This window comes from Acomys minous, assembly GCF_964271855.1.
Source record: "Acomys minous genome assembly, chromosome: 15".
Classification (NCBI taxonomy): Eukaryota; Metazoa; Chordata; class Mammalia; order Rodentia; family Muridae; genus Acomys; species Acomys minous.
In genome coordinates this window covers 34324940-34338089 of record NC_140497.1, presented here as the reverse complement: position 1 = coordinate 34338089, position 13150 = coordinate 34324940, and the positions used below count along the sequence as shown (strand labels likewise).

The window sequence follows — 13150 nt, the reverse complement described above, 5'->3', positions numbered from 1 at the left end:
CAAGTAGCACACATACATATAGACAACACACACATAAAGGTAAAATTAAATGAAAATAAAAAAATGCTATTTTAAAAAAGCAAAGCCTTTTCAGTCATAGAAATTGTAATCACAGCACTATTGCAGTCGTGAGGATAAGGCAAGGTATCATATCTCTGTATTCCATTTGTGCACGCTAAAGGTCAGATCCAAGTTGGTGTGTCATAAAACTCCATGGCTATGCATACTGATGTTACTAAGATATAATCATGTTATTAGAAATATTTTGTGTATCATCTCAAGCTGCCATTAACCTCTAAAAGTGAATTCATTATCATCTTATTTGATTGTTTAATAAGTTTATTCCCTGCCTTTGAGAAGCCAGGATATGCTTTATGTAACAACAGAGGGCTATATAAGGGTAAACTGAGGTTCTGAAAGCTAAAGCAATCCTGAAAAAAAGCAATGTAAATATTTAGGAAAGGATACTTTAATATTTTTCAATTCATAAGCAAAACATTGGGGTTTTTTGGTAGAGAAGAAAAAATTGATTTGAATATCAAAGCCTGTAGGTAATAGGGACAGGAAAAAAATCTTATGTAGTTTGAAGAAAGAGCCAATGGGAGTTTAAACTTGGGATAAACGCTAGGAAGAGGGTGGAGCAGAGAGAGGACTATTGTGAAATTTTCTTGTTAAGAACATTAGAAGAAAACATTGGACAGGCTATGTGGATCTTTGTAGTAGAGGGGCCTAAATGCATCGCAAGGGGCTCTGCAATATCCTTCTCCTGTTTATGAGTCAAATGATTAATTGTGCGGTTTTGGACTAGACATTAGAAATGAGCAAGAATAATGCTTATCTTCAGAGGTTGGAGGAGAGGACAGAAAAGCAGAGAAAGAAACAGAGACAGAGAGGGAGAGAGGGAGTGATACACACAGACACACACAGACACACACACACATGCACACAATGATAGAGAGAAATACCCCTGAGAGACAGAGACAGACAGAGAAAGAGAGAGAGAGAGAGAGAGAGAGAGAGAGAGAGAGAGAGAGAGAGAGAGAGAGAGAGAAGAGAGAGAGAGACTAGGCAGCCTTTTACAATTTAATACTGTGGTCTGTAAAAAGCATCCTGGTAACAAAGATTAATTGAAGCAGAAGGATTCATTTTGCCTGGAGTGCAGGGAGGGATAAAACATCTTGAAGAAAATAAATGTCCCTCAACAGATGGAAGTGATGAAACAGGCTTGTAAAAAGGCCTGTTTCAATTCACACACAATGAGAGCTGAGCGAGTATTGTAACACAGGGGACCATTGAGCAAGAGGATAGCAGAGAGGCCTTGAAGACACAGCAAAGCTCAAATGTGCTGTAGACATGGCTTTGGTCTGCAGCAAAGAGGCCCCAGTGCCTACAAGTAGAACCGGCTGATAATGTAAGCACAGGTGAGTCCCTTGCGTTGCTGCAGGTAGCAAAACACTGTGTGGGAAAGGACTGTTGGTCTCATCCAAGTTACCTTCTCACAGACTGCCTTCTTAGTTATTTATTTGATGACTCTCTATGCCCGTGGGTCGCAACCTGTTTTGGGGGGGGGTCAAATGATCCTTCCACAGGGATCGCATATCAGATACCCTGCAAATCATTTACACTATGATTCGTAACAGTAGCAAAATTACAGTTATGAAGTTGCAAAGCAAAGCATAATTTTATGGTCGGGGGTCACCACAACACAAGGAACTGTGTTGAAAGGTCACAGCAGTAGGGAAGTTGAGTGAAAACCAATGCTCTATGCAGTGGTGTCCAACCTGGGACCCAGGGCTTCCATTTCCAGCATCCGGGCTAGTTATGAATGCTGCCACTGCTCTCGTAAGATGGCTGTCTAGTGTCACAATGTCACCTCTCATAGTTTTGATGCTGCAGAATCTGAATCTTATTCTTTTCCCCCACCATGATTGACAAATAATGCACTTATTTGTCAAGAGAAATTGTTTTCAGTTGTTACTTGTCCAATGTGGCCAGACATTTCTCTGTTGTCTAGGTACATATATATTTCTAGTTAGTTGATTGTGGTCCTTGGCACGCAACATCTTGTTAAGTTTAGTCTTTATGTCAAACTCTTTTATTCCAGAAGCTTCTTCAAAGCAGGGGCTGTTTTATGGATGGCAAGTCCAAGTAATGAGATTAGGCAAAGCTTGGAATCCCTGTTATGTCTCTTGTTGTCCCAGAGAACTTACATCCCTTTGCCTGACACACCTTCACTTATAATAGTCAATAACAGTTGATAATACTTTCTCAATAAAGTTTCTGATTTAAAAATTTAATTTTAATTTTAAAATATAATTAAATAAATAGTCTAATCAAAAAATTTAGGCCATGTATGAAAAGCATAGGTCATAATCAGGAGTTCATAGACACCCAAATGTTAACTTTTCCTTCTTCCTTTCTTGATTTTTTTTTCCCCCAGTACTCAGGGCAGGGCCTATGTCTACTGGAAACGCAATAAACTTTCATTGAACTTTGAATCTTACTGTTATTTGCCTCAGACCAAAGCCATGTCTTCAGCACATTTGAGCTTCTTGTGTCTTCAAGGCCACTCTGCTGTCCCCTTGCTCAACGGTCCCCTGTGTTACAATGCTCGCTCAGCTCTCATTGTGTGTGAATTGAAACAGGCTTATTGCATTCCAGTTATATTTCCGAGCTCTACAGATGCACATTAACTTATTAAATACTCTAACACTGTGAGGAATGTATTTAAATTCCCATTTTATTTATAAGGAAACTAACCCAGAAAATGTTAGATGTTAGGTGGGTTTTTTTTGTTTTTTTGTTTTTTGTTTTTTGTTTTTTTTTTTTTAGGAAAGCTTAGTAAATGGTGCTGGGGCCCCAGTTAGTTGTAGCTATGAACTTTGTGCTTCCGCCCTAACGGAGACGCTACATATTCATTCTACATAGTTTATAGATGATGCTATGGACTCTTTGCGAGTTTCTTGCTGGTGCTGGTCCAGTCCATTCAGAGAATTCTTACAGTAGGTTGTCAGCCCAACGTTCCTTGTGCTTCAGAATGGTTCATATATTCTTGTGAAAACGTATTTCCCATAACAGAACAGAGCGAATTCTGTCTTGTGCTCAGTAAGTGTGAATGAACATCCACTCAAATGCACCTGCAAATTGACTGAGGAACATGTCTCTGTCATCTGGTCAACATTTATCTGTTGTTAAAGTGGGAGCATCAAACCTGTAGCCCCGCTTGACTCGCAGCCTCCGCCACTGCCACCAACTGTTCTTTCCCCGGGCTCCTGTGTAGTACTCCAAATACAAAGTCCTGTAGGAGCTCCATTCTGCAGCGTCTTTGAGTCAGAGAGGTGACTAACATGCATGTGGTAGGACAGCCAGCTAGGCTCCCCGGCTTGGAGAAGGCATAGAAGCTTTTCCTCCTGATCTAAGAAAAGAGCATTTCTAGTGCAAAGGATCAAAAGTACACTTCGAAAAATTTCATTTAATTATTTCTGATTTAAACATAAGCATTGAATTTCGGTTTGAGCAAAAGAATGGTGGGGACATGGCCAAAACTACTGTTACTTGAAAGTTAGACATTTAAAAAAAGATGGAGTGACAAAATCAAGTCATCATTTATTTAGATGAAAGATTATATGCCCATGATATTTATATTTTAAAATTAAGCAAAGAAAAATCTTTTCCTCCCTCCCTTCCTCCTTCCCTCCCATCCTCCCATCCTTCCTTCCATCTTTCCTTCTTTCCTTTCTTCCTTCCTTCCTTCCTTTCTCTCTGTCTCTTTCTTTCTTGGCTCACTATGAAATTTTTTCAATGTGTATGGAAGTTGGAAGATGGATTACTTTGCAGGAAATGGAAAGTTAAACAATTACTGTCTCAGACTGTCTCAGACTATAATATTAATTATAAGTGAAGAAAATATGAAACTCCAAGACATCCAAGTTTGGTTGGGTTGTAGTGCATTGATAGATGGAATCCAATTTTCTTTGTGCTTTATTTAAACCTATCTTGTGGTTCCTGAGCAAAAGGCCCCAACTTGAGCAAACGCGATAAGGAAGAATAATGCATTCAAAGTACACATTCTTTTCCAAACTGGAAAGGACATGCATTCCTCCTCTTTATCTCCCCAACTTGGCCAACTAAGCACAGATTGTACTTGGGAATAAGTCAAGAATAAAACCAGAAACTTCAAGGATACTGTGTTGAAAACCTGATCTTTTATACTCGAATTTTCACTTAGAAAAGCTAATATTGGTGGTAAGTAAAGAAATGGCTGTCTCTCTACCCTGATCAGGGTTCTCCTTGCTGGCACTCCTTCCCCATGGCATTAGCATTCTATTGCAGGGAAAGGGTGGAGAAATCCCCAAGCCTCCATGATAGGGCTAGTTGTAGGCTTTTTAGTGCTGTTTTCACATAGGGCCCAAGTCTAGCCCTTTGGCACCAATTCTCACGAACACACCAGCACTGACATGTCTTCATCTCTTCTTTTGAGCCTGAAAGACAGCCACGTATAAGTGGTGAGGGCTCTCCCGCTTCTGTTCTATACAGGGGTGTGCTGGTGATGGTGCTAGCCCTGCTCATAGGTGCTTAGCATCCTTTGGGGAAAGGGAGCCCCTGAGCTCAAGTCTGTCTTGCGGTCCTGGACTAGGCATAGGCAGCTCTCCTAGGTCCCAGATATCAGCCTTCCTGAGACGGCCAAGGAGAATGGCTGGGCTTTCTACTTTCAAGTTCATGTTCATCCAAGAATAACTCACAATACTGCTCTCTGTGCTCTGAGCATCTCTCGGTGTCATGGCTCTTGGTGGCACAACCTTTTTGTTCTTGTATGGAGCCGTTATCTTTTTGCTACTTTTGGTATGACAGAGTATTTGGGGCAGTGGTGTGTCAGCAGTGTGTACAAAGTGACTGCAGGAGCAGCAGTCTCCTACACTGCCTGGGTCCTATTGTGGTGTTTTCCTCTAGACTCTAGACCCCTCTCTCCATCATCAGGTCCACTGTGTCCATCGTTCTGTGGTCCCAAGTCTCACAGGTGGTTATCCTGTTCCATCAAGTATGTTTGCCATCACTCATCCTTCAGCAAAAAAGGGTTCGGACCCTAATATCTTTTCTTCTGGCTCCTCTGCTTCTTTGCATGTTCATCCTTGTAAAATAAAACATGAGTGGAAGGCAGCACTCAGGAGCTTCCATGCATAAAACGCATACAGGTATGTTGACAGAGGGTGACATGTATTATCTCTTTTCCCAAGAAAGACTCAGAATGCTGCCACGCCCCAGGGAGAGATTAATGAGGGATTAGAGTCCATATGCCAAGGACTGAACCTCATACATGGTGCTGCTTGCTTATAGGTAACTCTTTCTACCCTGAGTCCTCTAATTGGGTTCTATTTGTTTCTCTTTCTGGGCTGAGCACCGCTGGAACATCCACGAAACCTTGTTAATCAAGTGGTGTCATTCTAGAGGGTTCCACCCCAAGCACATCTATGATAGCTGAGTTCTCATTTCCAACTCCAGGGTGGAGAGACGCATTCCTGGAATCTTTAGTCATTGTCTCCCTAAGCACGGACGTTCCTGCTCTGAGAATCTAATTCAAGTCCGCAGATCCTAAGCACGGAACACAGTGTTCAATGTTCCTGCCTTATGTCCCCGAGACAGAACCCACTCTGGTCTCGAGTCTTCACAGGTGACCACACAACTCGTCTGCATCAACACGGATTGTTTGCCAGAGCCTGCTCCTCTCAGGTCTGGGGGAGAGATGCTGGGAAGAAAGCATTCCAAAGCCAGAGAGGAGTTGAGCCAGACAATTGCCGGACAGCTTCGGGATGGAAAACAACCTCCAGCAAACATAAAATAGGCCTTATCTGCACCTTTCAAAGTGTGACGTAAGCTTTCTAAAGCAGGGGCCTCCCGATGGGGACTATGCTCGCTGATTAAAGAACAGTGTCTGAAGCCAGAATAGAGAACGGTCAATGAGGAATGCCAATCAAGATTAAGAATAGAAATGTGACATCAAATGCGGTCTCAAACACACCTATCAGAGGGTTTACCTTGGGGCATCTGTGATTCACAAGCAACTGTAATGGTGAAGGCCTTCTGAGACCTTTTGTTCGACTCATGCGAAGGAAACTGTATTTAAAATGTTCCTGGGATGTAAAGTGATTCTATGGAGAATGAATCCTCTCACCATGAAAAGAATGTTGCCCAAATAGAAACACCCGCTTAAAATGTAACAGATATTTTTTTCCATTCGGTTTTATTGAGGTAGAGTTTATATACACAAAAAGCTTCCTATTCAATTCGTCCGAAGGGCACAGTGAGCTGTGCTTTCGCGTTAGTGCACGCCAGTGAAGGCACCGCACAGATGAAGATGTAGAACGTTTTCATTGTCCTGGAACATTTCCTTCTGTCCCTTTGAAGTTCTCCCCTCCCCTCTCTGGCCTCAGGCAATGGTTGATCTGCTTTCTATCACCACGGACTCGATTTGCAGTCTCTGGAATTTTAACTAGCTAGTATCCTGCAGTGTGGACATTTCTTTGCCTGGCTCCTCTCATAGCTGAGCGGCACAGCCGTGATTGCGACGGCTGGTCTTCATGGTCCAGAGCGACCTGAGAGACACACCCGCGGGAGTGAGCGTCTGTAAAGGGTGTTTCCAGAGGAGTGTAGCTGAGAAGACCCCACCCTGAGTGTGGGGAGCAGCATTCCACAAGCTCATGGGTCTCAGGCTAGATAAAAGGAGAAAAAGAAAAAGCCCAAAGAAAGCTGGTGTTCATCTCCCCGCGTTCCTGACTGCCAGCAGGATGTAGCTAGCTACCACATCTTCCCCTTGCCCTAACCATGAGCCACCCCCACCCTCTCTAACATGACAGATTGTGTCTCCTAAATCAGGAACCAATATTACCCCACTCCCCTTTTTGGTGAGGTATTTGGTCACAGCAATGAAATATTTTTAAAATACAATAATTTTACGGCTCACCTGTGTGATGAATGATTCCCGTGTCTACTATCCCTGCTGTCACGTAGCCCTTGTTCATTTTTGGTAAGTCGTCAACCATCATATGGACACAGCAATACTTGTTTATCCAGACTTGTTGATGAGCATTTGGTTTGTTCATGGACCTACTTTAAATTATGTGCCTGTGAACATTGACGTTTGACTTTGTGTGGACTTTTATTTTCATTTTTAAAGCCAATATCTAGGAGTGGACTAAGATGATTCCACACATCCCACACAATTCCTCTTTGACAGAGACCTCCACATAGCTTTCCGGGGGGTGGTTTCAGAATTTAAATTTAGCAGCGTTTGACTTCTAGTAGCTCCAAATCTTCACCAACATTTGGCATTTTTCATTCTTGCCCTTTCTTTCTGTTAATATTTTAATGTAGCATGCAAAATAGTGGGCTTTATTAATACATCTTCTTACATATAATATTTGGCATTGCAAATATACATCACTTTTTAAAGGTATAGAATGACTGTTGTAAATGTACACTGATCATGTATATAGTCAATAGCTCTGGATAATTTTTGGCTTTTGGTGATGAAGAGGGTTTTGGATCTGTTGTCTCCCCTTTTCTCCTTTAAGTTAAGTTAAATCAGATACCAGGAAGGGGACATTTATTCCTTAAGTTCTCTGGGGACCTCATAACTCCTTGTAATAGTGGTTAATCAATGAGGTGAATTTTTTTTAGAATCCTAACCAGAAAATAATATTTTTTAAATATCTGAGTTACAACTAGGGAGGAATAAAGAGGAAAAAATATTTTAAAAATTACGTATGCTAGGGGAAGTAGATGGCAGCGTGATAATTCTCACCAGGATGTTTACCGTGGCACCATCTTCACACTATAGCTGCGCCTATAGATTTCCAAGGCTGGATGCAGAGTGAACTTGAAGCTAACCTTTAAGCTGCTTTCCTCCAGGCTTTTTAGCTCCACCACCACGCTGGCCATGTTAACAAAGGTCTCCTAGGAGGCCAAGAGCGCCGAGATGTAGCTGCAGATGTGACTAATTTTCTGTTTCTCCTCTAGGTCCTGTGGCTGCTCATTGTCACCTCTATTATTCAGTGACAATCAAATCCATCAGAGGAGAAGGAAGGCACAGGCAGAATGGATGCCGAGGTCCTATCTGGCCACAGCAAGTACTCTAGTAAGCCCTGAGTTCAGATGGGTTTTGAAGAATCGGTGGGCTCCAATGGAAGGTGCATATGCAAGCATGAAGGAGCAGGAGAGAGAGAGAGAGAGAGAGAGAGAGAGAGAGAGAGAGAGAGAGAGGAGAAACACAGAGATAACAGAGATAGACAGAGACATAGAAAGAGACAGAGACTTTTAGGACTAAGACCAAGGGAAAAACTTTCTAACACTGTAAAAATTATATATATATAAATTCTTTTCAGATACTCTCTTATTTTTGTAGTAAAAACAGAACACCCTCTTACTGTTTATATTGTAAATGTCCCCTAAAGTCCACAAATGTGGCAAAGTCTTGATCCCCAGCTTGATACCCTCCCAAAGTAGTGGAATCTTTAAGTGGTGGGGCCACCTGGGGTGAAGCTACTACAGATTAGTATCAAAGCGCTCTCGAAATTCTACCCATAAGTCAGTGCAGCTCCCAGACTGCATCAGAGAAGTCTGTTTGTGCCGTGGACAGTGCCGTGGACACAGGAACTCTCAGCTGGTCAAAGTGCAGAGAGCAACTGAGTGCTCAGCATCTTCTGACCGGGACAGAACTGCTGCACTCATGACCTCACATCTGAGGTCACCTATACAAGACCCGCGCAAGATCGATCCAGTCAGCATTCCAGCGTGCAGGTGGGAAAGGCTCATGGACCCTGGGCTGTTTGATGTCTACTTGACACCAGCTGTAGTCATCCCAGAGGAGGGAACCTCAATTGAGAAAACGTCTCCAGAGGCCCAGCTGTAGGCGAACTGGTAGGGCATTTTCATTATTAGTGATTGTTACGGGAGGGCCCAGCCCATTGTGGGTGGTACCACACTGGGGGTGGCGGCTCTGGGTTCTATACGAAAGCAAGTTGAGGAAGCCACAAACAAGCCAGCAAGCGGCATTCCTTCAAGGTCCTTACGTCAGCTCCTACCTCCAGGATATGTAAGCCAAGTAAGCCCTGTGCTCCCCGAGTTGCTTTTGGACTTAGTGTTTCATCACAGCATTAAGAACCCCAAGACAGAAACTGGTAGGTACCAGGATCGTGGCTTGTGGCTGTGACGGACCAGACCATGTGTTTGTTTTGGGGAGGACTGTGGGGGAACTTTAGAATGTTGGGGTAGAAGCCTCTGAGTTTTTCCGACCTGGATGAATTTAGGAAATTATAGGACAACTCTCAAAAGAGTGGGGGTGATGGATGGCCTGGCTTATGGAATTTCAGAAGGAAGCAAATAGTCTACCAGGAATCTTCAATAATTTTTAATTATTCTGGTTCTGGTCAGCTGGGGCTGAGGCACCAGCTGCTACTAAGAAGACTGCAGCATCACTGACGTAAAACCTTTGCTTTACTGGGACGATTGATGCTGGGCAGCTGGAGCTGGGAAATTAGTGGTGTTTAAGAAGAGACCAGCATCATCGAGGTGAGGACTTCCGGGAAGTGTTTCCTCTGGGTCGGCACACACAAGCTGTGTTCCACAAGTGACCAAGGCTGTACCTTGTGAAGGCAGCTCGACTTGGTAGTATATGTCACCCAGGTGGTACTGGTTTTGAAGGCGTGAAGGGGCCATGGAAAATAGCGGAGGCTTAATCACTGTGAGGCAGGGCTGGAGGCCCTGAAGAAAGCCCAGGAGAGGCCATTGGTGAGAGTGCAGCCCAGTTGCAGCAGAAGACCCCAGCATTTTCGAGATGCCAGAACCGCGGGAGGATTGTTAAGAACTGTAATAGCATTGGAATGGAGCTGGGCGGAGCCCAGAAGACAAGCTGTGTGTATTGCTGAGGGCGGAGCCTGTGAGTGACCCAGGCTGTTGGAAGCCCCTAGATTGCAAGTAAGTGAATCTCAGACATCGGCCACTGAGTTATTTACTTTGTTGGAGTTTGGTTTTACCTTGATTTGATTTCTGACTATGCCCTGGATCTTTACTCTTGGAATAAGAAAGTATTTCACTTATTTTGATTTTATAGGAGCCCATAGTTGAAAAACTTTGATCTTTTAAGTGTCTCAACTTTTAGACTGTGGTACTTCTAAAAGTTGGCATGTTTTATATTGTGATCTTGATATCAATATGTGATCTTGATATCAATATGTGATCTTGGTGACGAGCAAGAAAAGAAAGGTTATGTATGGTTTAACGGTGATGTGTCGGCATTTCAAGTTGACAAGGGATCAATTGTGCTGGTTTGTTTTATGTTAATTTGACACAAGCCTTAATCACCCGAGAGGAAGGAACCACAATTGAGAAAATGCCTGCATAAGAGTCAGCTATAAGCAAGCCAGTAGGGCATTGGTCCTAAACCTGTGCGTCGTGACCCCCTGTGAGGGTTGAATGATCCTTAAATGGCATTGCTTAATACCACTGGAAAACACAGGCATTTACATTATGATTCATAACAGTAGCAAAGTTACAGTTTTCAAGTAGCAATGAAGATAACTTATGGCTGGGGACCACCACAAGAAGAACTGCATTAAAGGGTCTCAACACTAGGAAGATTGAGGACCACTGCGGGAGGGCATTTTCTTAATCAGTGATTGATGTAGTAGGGCCCAGTCCGTTGTGGGTGGTACCACCCTGGGCTGGTGGCCCTGGGTTCTATTTTTTTAAAAAAGCCAGGTTGAACAAGGCAGTAAGCATCCTTCCTCCATGTTCTCTGCATCTGCTCCAGCCTCCAGGTTTCTGCCCAGTTTGAGTTCCTGCCTTGACTTCCCTCAATGGACTGTGTTTCAGGATATGTTAGCCAAGTAAACCCTACACTCCCCAGGTTGCTTTCGGTCATAGTGTTTCATCACAGCTATAGTGAAACCCCCCCCCCTCTACAAAACTCCATCCATAACTGAGGTTCTATAGATTGGCTTCTGGAACAGAAAGACTCAGCTCGGCCTTATGTGGGGTCTCTGTTGGGTTGACCATGCTCCTGTGGATGGCCTCACACTCACGGCTTAGATGGGCAACACAAATTGGACTGTGTGGGTGGTTTAGGGGAAAAAAAAGGGACTAGATATCGGGAAGTTGGTGGGGAAATGAGGAAGATCTGGGGAAAGCAGGGGTGAATATAGTAAAATAGATTGTATTTCATTCTCCAAATTAGCAAATAATGTTATATTAAAAAAAGAGGCTGGGCCTAGGAGGAAATATTCTCATCATCTGGGGTGTCCTCCTTAAGGAGCTAGGTTGCTCATCTCTTCATTCTTTCTCTCATGTCTTGGCCATAGGGTAAATGCTCTTGTTCTGCCCCACACTTCTGCTATGCTATGCTCCCTTATCATGGGCCTAAAGGAAACACAGCAATTTATCATGGGCCGGAATACGTGAAACCATGAGCCCAAATAAACCTTTTATTTTTATAAGCTGACTAGCTGATGCCTCTACATGCGATTGCAGTGTCATTTTGTGGGTGAGTTCCAGCACAGTTGGAGTGCCCTGTGGTGCCTGGTGCGATGCTGCCATTGGTGTATTCTTACCTAAAGCTCAGCTTATATGGGAGGGAGGCTGGCCAAGAGGAAGTTAGTCAGAGGGCGAGGAGCCTGACCCAGCTGTTTCCTGACTTCAGTTTCCCTGGGACTCAGTTACTTCCTTGCAGGAAGTGACTTACCCCCGGGCAAGCATGGGGATCATACTGATGAGACTTGGGGGACCCTACATAAGTATTCTTTCTATATTTTAAAACCTTCTTGGGAGTTCAGAACTGAACATTTCTTGTCATGCCTCCAAGGACATAGTAGGGGCAATAGGATCAAAAAGTTCTTCCTGATGTCACCACTTTTCTGATTTTTGGCATCCCCAGTGGTTGCAGACAGGGAACTTAAAGGAGAAAGATGATGGCTCTCAGAGGGTTAATTATTTCTGTTCAGTCATAAGAGCTTAGTCCTCTTCGTTTTAGCCTTCATCCCATCTGGTCTCCCAGAATGGCACCAAACTTCGCCTTTGAAGAGCCTCCACATTTTCCTCCAGCAAACCCTGCAGTAAGTTTTGTTACCAAGATCCCCAGAGGTTTCCATGCCTACCCGTCCTGTTTTCTCAACCAGCCATTCTGAGGCTGGCAAGAGACAACTGACTTAAGTGCAGAAACATTTCAACTTCCAAAAAGATTAACTAGCTGTGAGCACTCACACAGATTCTTTGCAGAGTTCTCTGTTAAGCTCTGTAAGGCCAGGTCCAGGCGCTCTTTCTAAGTGTGATGATTTTCCGGCGGCTCTCCATCTGAAACTTAACATCCATCAAAGCCTTGCCTGCTGCTTCACCCTCCCTGCTCTCCTTTCTTCCCACCCAGGCTCCAGCCACTCCTCAGAGCTTTACCTGTTACTGTGAACACATTATCTTTGAGCTCTCTTGACAACGATGTTTCCCATGGTGTTTGCCGCTCAAGACTAAAAATAGCAAGACGAAGCCTGGCATGGTCTCCGAGGAGATAAAATTGAATAACATAACTGGATTATTCTCGGTTATCTTGCAGATATCCGCGTGACCAGACGTCTGCAAACGGTGATGAGGTCATTTCTAGTCGCCTCTTAATCTGTGCGCAGATGGCTTCTGAAAACAATTTGAGAGGGTCTTATTTACATTTTTTTTAACCCGTCAAGACAAAGGCAGCTAGCAATGTTAGAAGTTTACTCAAGTAACCTCTGGTTGTGTGGTTCCCCATGCCCGCCCCCCCCCCTCCGCCCCCCTCCCATGCGCCCGGCTCCACCCCCTCCCCTGCCCTCTTGTTCCCCATCTCAGGATTTTCTCTTCTGGCCTGGGAGGGAGGTTAGCTGTCCTCCTTCAAAGTGGTTGCTAAGAAAGACTCTTCTCTGTTTATAGGCTCCTAACAAATCCTGGCAGCTGAACGACAAATATGGTGTTGTGTTGTAGGGACGGGTGGAAGGAGGCCAGCGATTAGCGGCCTGAGGCACAAAGGCCCACAATGAGGCCTTTGAGAGTGCTGGCTGGGATCTTGGGTCCAAAGATTGCTTGATAGAATTCAAGAAGGTGTTTGCCTCATGCCCTCAGTGACAAATTTATTTCCACAAAT

At 43.9% G+C, this 13150-nt stretch overlaps 1 long non-coding RNA gene across 1 annotated transcript; it reads right to left on the bottom strand.

Moving 5' to 3' along the window:
* Positions 1-6974: 6974 nt before the first annotated feature.
* LOC311584524 lies at positions 6975-12729 on the bottom strand. The gene is made up of 3 exons (XR_014774923.1): positions 12436-12729; positions 12250-12345; positions 6975-7101 (listed from the first exon to the last, which is right to left on the bottom strand). It is a non-coding gene; the product is annotated as an uncharacterized lncRNA (long non-coding RNA).
* Positions 12730-13150: the final 421 nt, after the last annotated feature.